The sequence below is a fragment of the Lissotriton helveticus genome, chromosome 5_1, assembly GCF_964261635.1.
Source record: "Lissotriton helveticus chromosome 5_1, aLisHel1.1, whole genome shotgun sequence".
NCBI lineage: Eukaryota > Metazoa > Chordata > Amphibia > Caudata > Salamandridae > Lissotriton > Lissotriton helveticus.
The window spans coordinates 1899752473-1899759382 of record NC_136065.1 but is presented as its reverse complement, the minus strand read 5'-3'; positions in this window follow the sequence as shown (position 1 = coordinate 1899759382).

Sequence of the window (6910 nt, the reverse complement as noted above, 5' to 3'; positions counted from 1 at the left end):
CTGCAATTTGTAGTCCTTTATTGAGTAAACTGCCTGGTGCTCAACATGATGAAACTGACTACACTTACCCAACTGACTTATCAATGCCTGACTGGCAAACTCGCTTGGCTATAGAATCCAGATTTTCATTTGACACTGACTCACAAACAACGAAGAAACCTTCAAAGGTCTCTGTTTTGGCTAAATTAAAAAAAACATTTTTTGATTCCCCCTTGGACCTACATTTGGTTGGTGCTTTTTTCAATTTACCTTTTCATGTCAATTGGCTTTGTGGTGTATTTTTTTCAACTTGTCAATGGACACTATGTCGAGGAGAGAACATGCATTCGACATATCAATGGAACATTGGCTCCCCATTCCTCATCACACAGATTGAAGAGGGACTTGGCTTTTGTTAACATTACTGCTTGGCCTGTTTTAGATGGGATTGTATGGGATGCTGTTCATTTTCAAATTCATGGGCCCACTGAGGTTATAAATGTCCCAAATGTGCTTAGAGTTTCAATGGGGGATGTAGTTAAACAAAATATACGTTCTGATGATTGGGATATTCAGGACGTAGAAGCTCTGTTTTCTCATTTGAAATATTATGCTTCCTTTGATGCTGAAGATTTTTTTTTTTTTTAAATATATTTTTATTATTTTAACACAAGAGAAATAAAACACACATCGGGCGCCACCAATCGAAACACATCGCAGCTGTGGATGTGCGAAAGAAGTAATGAAACACCATACAGTCATGAGTAGGAGAAAAATCAGTACTAGCAAAGGCTGGAGCAAGCAGTTAAACGTCAATGACCGCAGGCATCCCCCCACATCATCCACCCACCAAAATACAGGATATACGATAGAAACACGTGACACCCAGATATGCAAGGAAAGAACAGGAGAATAAGCCACAGCTCTTGCGGAGTGGGAAAAGGGAAATAGAAAGGTCATAGAAAACAACAAAGGAAAAATAACCCCCCCCCCCCCACAACCCACCACCCTACACCCCTGCTTATGGCTACGACCCAACCCCACTAGCAGTGTGCCTGTCGCCCCCTAAACTACACCCCAAGGATGGGGAAAAGATGGAGGAGGAGAATGGTACAATACGATACGAGCTCCCAGACTCCCATCCCCCCGCCAAAAGCAGACACCCCCTACCGGCAGAATAGCAATTCGCTGCAGATCAAGAGATAGTCCATAGGGGAGCCGCAAACAAAGAAGAAGAGAACATCCCGTCCGACCCCGGCTCAACAGTAATAGCAAACCCCGTCTAGACACATCAGAAAAACAGTAACCAGGCCAATCAAATGTACAGCCGGTCCCGCTCCCACAAATACAACCCAGCAAAAACAAAAGGAAACATTGCATTGAAGCGTAATCAAGTTCAGCCCAAACCCTCACGATCCATCACGAAAAGCCCCTTCAACACACATAGATCGCCATGATTCTTCACGTTGAGGATATCCATTCGAGCCGCCATCACAACAGGAATACCAAAAAACTGTAGAGTGTCAAAGTTAATGCAAGGAGAGGATAAACAGGATAAACGTAGGCAAAGTTCAAAAGTCAGAGCCAGTCCACTATCCAACGGTGGGAAAGCAGCAAGGCGGTGATGATCAATCACAGGAAGAGGCGAAGGTCGAAGTTGGCAGTCGTAGTAGAAGGCACAGTGTTCCACAATGGCAGTCACATCCAACTCGGGCGGCTTCAATGTAGGGCTTAACTCACATCCAGTCCTCTCGGCTCGATAGCCGCCATCTTAGGGTTGCTGGGAGGGTCCAAATCCATATTCTGCACGGGGACCTCGGTGCCAATAATGACGGTATCCTTGGGTGGAGTATCTCGGCTGTCCAAGGACAAGGGGTCAGAATCCGGTCTCGAGCTAATACGGTCTGCAGTTACGACCATCCCTCGGATGTTGGCGGTGAACCGTTCGTGAAGCTGCAAAATGGCGGCCATTACAGTGCGTAGCGACGGTGTAGTTGCAGTCTGCTCCATGGCCCCTCAATAAGCGACCGAGCGGGTATCCGAACCCCAGAGGTCGACTTCTCCGGGGCACAGGGCAGAATCGTTGTAGAAACCACTATAAAGCACGTCCACAGCACAGTAGATGCACCGTCGCCGCCAACGAGGAACCGAGCCCAGAGAACCACCGGGAGCTCAACGGGGTCTCCGGGAAACAGATCCCCGAACAAGTAGACGATATTAACAGGCCACTGTAGTCGCAGGATAAAGCCGCCACCGGAGCACCATCCAAGAAGGGAGAAACCAAAAAGCCGCTCCGGGAGACCGGATCCACCCACTTCTCACAGCCGATGTTGTTCGACTCCAACCCGGCCAAGTTGAAACTCAAGGCCCCGGCGGCAGATCGGAAGCAGGCCAAGAATGGCGCATGACATAACTTCGCCGTCCGGGCCGCCAGAGATTTCGGGATTGCACCTTTCGAGTCAGGCACTATTCATCAGCACGGGGGTCCGGCGCGAGTTCAGGATAAAGTTCAGGATTCATGAGCTTCTGGCGGAGGTCGACGGAGCCGGGAGCTTATGCGGCCATCTTGGTCACGAGCGTAGCTCCTCCTCCGATGCTGAAGATTTTTATTTAGAACCTGCTAATTACGGTGATTTATATTGTTACCAACATTTTGGCAATCACTACCTGCATAAAACTAATACCAGGAGGAACACAGTAAATTATACACAATGGGAGCATTGTCCAGCTCCTATACAAGGCTGTTCTGCTTCCTTTTTGAAAAGGTTCTCTTTTTGTACTGACTTTAATCAGTCAAATCCCAATGCATTTTATTTTAAAATGACCAAAAAATCCACATCCAAAGTTAGACTTCCCAATACTAAATTGTTGTACTCGAAGTCCTTTCTCGACCAGTTGGCTGTAGGAGGCTCCGAGTTGTTGAAGGATACAATTGACCTTAAATCAGTTTGGGGTTCTAAAAGCTGGCAAGTGCAAGGCACTGAGGCTTTGCACCGAGCATGCCTCATCCTGAACCATATGTTGTTCTTGAATTCTACAATTTCATAGACAACATGCTTTGGATTGGCTACTACAAAAAAATTAAATGCTCCTTCTTTTCACGAATTAGAGGAATATTCCGGTTGGAATAATATCACTAAATTTTCGATCAGAGCGTTACAAACTATGTTGCTAAATTCTTCCTTTAACATATCCAGCTTGGATCCTAAGGGTTGGTTGCTCTGGCACAGAAGTGCTGATTCTTGCCAGCATCGTTTTCTGGGTTTAGCTCAAGGTTTTACACAGGTCAGGGTGGATCCCCGTTTTGACAGTGGCCATTCTGTTACTACCTATTCTGTAGGCAAATTATGTCAGAATTGTCTCAAACATTCCACTTTGGCGTCAGTTAAGCTGCATTTATCCAAGCTGACTGACGATGTTGATCTGAATGATTTTATAAAGGGCCCGGCTAACGGCAGATCTAAATGATGGATATATGCTTTTTACAACGAAGTCTGGAAAACTTCCCAGATTGAGGCGGCTACCCGCATTAGAGCTATAGATCAGGTTAATTTAGAGAAAGTGCTGGCAGTTGTAGATAACAGCATTAATACGCTTTCTTCCCGCATTTACACGTTGGACAATATTGTATCGTTTGTTGTTGATATTGTGCAAGATGAAGTGTCTGTTTTGTACCATGGTCAAAATCAATTGCGTTCCATTATGCAGTTTGCATGGACTTTGCAAACCTTGAAAGCTGGCAAAGTGCCATGGCATTGCATGAACACCTCATCATTGTTTGCCACGTTTAATTTGACTGACAAGCAGCGTTTACTGTCAATGAAAGATGCCTCCTTTTCTATGTTACACATTGAAAGGTTAGAACCATTACCGTTTTCTGTGGCAGAGGCCAATTCAGCAACGTGGCTTATCCACGGGTTAATAACTCTCCCATTCCCGCTGTTCAAGTTCGATGGGTGTGTAAAGTACTTTGCGATTGGTAGATATGAACCTCTTGGAAGTGCTTATCTCCATGAAGCTTGGTCGCTTCCATTTACCTATAGATGCCTTAGGGACGGTAAAGAAGTTTATTTGAATGGTGAAGATTGCACTGAAACACCAGATCACTCATTGATGTGCAGACATATCCAATTGCATGGCTCTTGTAACCAGAATGAGCCGGATTTGGCTTGTATTTTGAAAGGTACACCTGTGCCGGCAATCGTGCCCACATTCACATTACTGACAAACAGGAGTTATTTACTTTTAAACAACGAGGATTGCTGTGGGCTATTAAAAGGCATTGCTTATGTAGTTACCGTCAGTGAGTGTGTGGTTTGCTGTAAGAATGTAATGTATCCACCCCCGCATAGGAAGCTTAATGTTTCCATCTGGCCCATGATGCCGACCTTGAAATCAGAGTTCAACAAGATGAGTCGCATAAGAGCTCTATTGTCCCAGAAAGAAGTTGCCCTCGCATCTGCTCGTGAGACATTTGTCCTTCACGTGGCTAACACCCGCATAGAGGTGCATGCTTTATTAAATACTGACTTGCCCTTGCATTTCGGTGAATTAATTCACACAATCTTTAATGCATCCTCCACAATGGGGCTGGCGCACTTTTTTAAAGTTGTTAGCAGTGGCCTTGTGACTTCGTTTCAAACTATATTCGGGGTCTTCCCTGCTTTCTTTCATTCGATCTTTTACAGCCTATTTGGTGGATTTATCTTACTACTGTTTAGTAAGTATTGGGGTTGAACCCATATAGTCAGTGGGACCTGGGTATTTATTCGGTATAGGAAAAAGGGGTCCCAGACAAAACACAACAAATTCCACAATTCAAGGTATAATACGTGGGATTATTTCACAAAAGGTCGAGTCAAGGTGCAAAGTGTTTTAATTTTCACAGCACCTGTGCTAAACATTCATTAGCTCATTACTCATAACATGAATAAACACATATTAAACACAATTTCAATAAGCCCAAAGAAGGGGAGAGGGAGAGGGAAGTGCAAGGGGGAAAAAAAAAAAAAATTTAACATTTCTTGCTAGTTAGACATCACTGTTTCAAAAAACATATTTACAATTACGTGTGACCATTTTTTGAAAATCACAAGAAAGAATACACAGATCCCCAAGCGTGGGGTCTACACCAGTGTGTAAGAAAACAACATCATGTTTTGTTTTGTTTTTGTGTCTTGTTGATACAGAATCTCCTATTTGGCTGTACTTAAGGAGAAGCTGGATGACCATGAAGGACGCTCCAGGAGGAACAACGTTCGCATCCTAGGAGTTCCGGAATCGGAAACAAAAGGCGCCATGGATTTGTATGTGGAAGACTTGATCAAGAACCAGCTTAATCCCAAGGGCCTCTCGAACTTTTTTTCTGTGGAAAGGGCCCACAGGGTACCAGGAGGCCAGCCGAAACCAGGGGCCCCACCGAGACCGATCTTGGCGAGACTTTTCAATTTTCACGATCGGGACGCCATTTTGCAAGCGGCGAGGGTGGCTCCGGCCATCCAAATCCAGAACTCAAGAATATCTTTCTTTCCGGACTATACGGCCGAAGTTTCGCGTCGGAGGAGGACATTTCTGGAAGTAAAGAGGACACTGCGAGAGAAGGAACTTCCCTACTCCATGTTGTTTCCAGCCCGGCTTCGAGTGGTCGCCGACAAAAAAGTCTGGTTCTTCGACTCCCCGGAGGCGGCCAGAGACTGGCTCGAAGGATGGCGCAACGCGGGACCTCCGCGTAGGTCCAACAGAACGAACCACGGACATCGCGAGGATAGCCGGGCTGGGTCAAAATCATCTGGCAGAGGCGACACAAACAGATCACCGTCACATGACCTACCAGAGACTGAATGAGGGGCCTAGTTCGGAAAGCCTGCCTGAACAATAGACGCTGACTCCTTTTCTTAACTACCATTACATAAGAGTGGTGGGTGGACGCTGGCCGGAGTGACCCTGAAGAGAGCAGGGATGCCGCCTGCCCGGGGAGACACTCTCCCCCAACGTGCAAGTATTCAAGTTTTGGGATGGGTAAAGCGCTCTGCTCAGTTGGGGAGGCGGGCAGTTGAAGGTCCGTTAAGCAGGGAGGCAGGGAGGGGGAGGGGAGGAGGGTTTTGGGTTGTTTGTTAGGAATTCACAAAGACGGTCAAGGAATGGAATGTTATGGCTCACGTGGTCGCGAACGGACATATCTCGCGGACGTTCCCCTTGGGGAGGGTCACCCGTCAGGGTTGCCCCCTCTCACCTTTGCTCTTTGCGCTCGCCCTGGAGCCTCTGGCGATCTTGATAAGGCAGACTCCGTTACTTACAGGAATAAAGTGGAAGGAGGGGTGGGAGGACCGACTCTCCCTCTATGCTGACGATATGCTGGTGTATTTAACTGACCCTGAACATGGGGTGCCGGCTCTTCTAGACCTCTGTAACGATCATGGTAAGGTATCGGGGTACACGATAAACTGGAATAAATCAGAAATATATGTTTTGAAAGGCCCGGTCCCAGAGTTGGGCGTAGACTGCCCACTGAGGGTGGCTGGCTCCTCCTTTAAATATTTGGGGATCCACGTTACAATGGATCCAACGGAGTTCACACGCGTGAATCTGGCACCACCTTTGGAACGATTGAAACAGGACGTCAAATTCTGGGCGGGATTGCCTTTGACGATGCTATGTAAAGCGGAGCTTTATAAGACGATGTCCCTTCCCCGTTTTTTATATATACTGGAGAATACGCCATACCCGGTGACTCTGTAATACTTTAAGAAGGTGGCAGCCTTGGTATCCGGGTTGCTGTGGAGTAACCACCCGGCGCGAATTGCGCAGGCCAAAATGCACAGGGGATGGTATGACGGTGGGATAGCGCTGCCGAATCTCAGGCTCTATTACTGGGTGGCCCATCTCAAGCCCATTAATTAGTGGATCCACGTCTCACGGACCGACCCGGCCT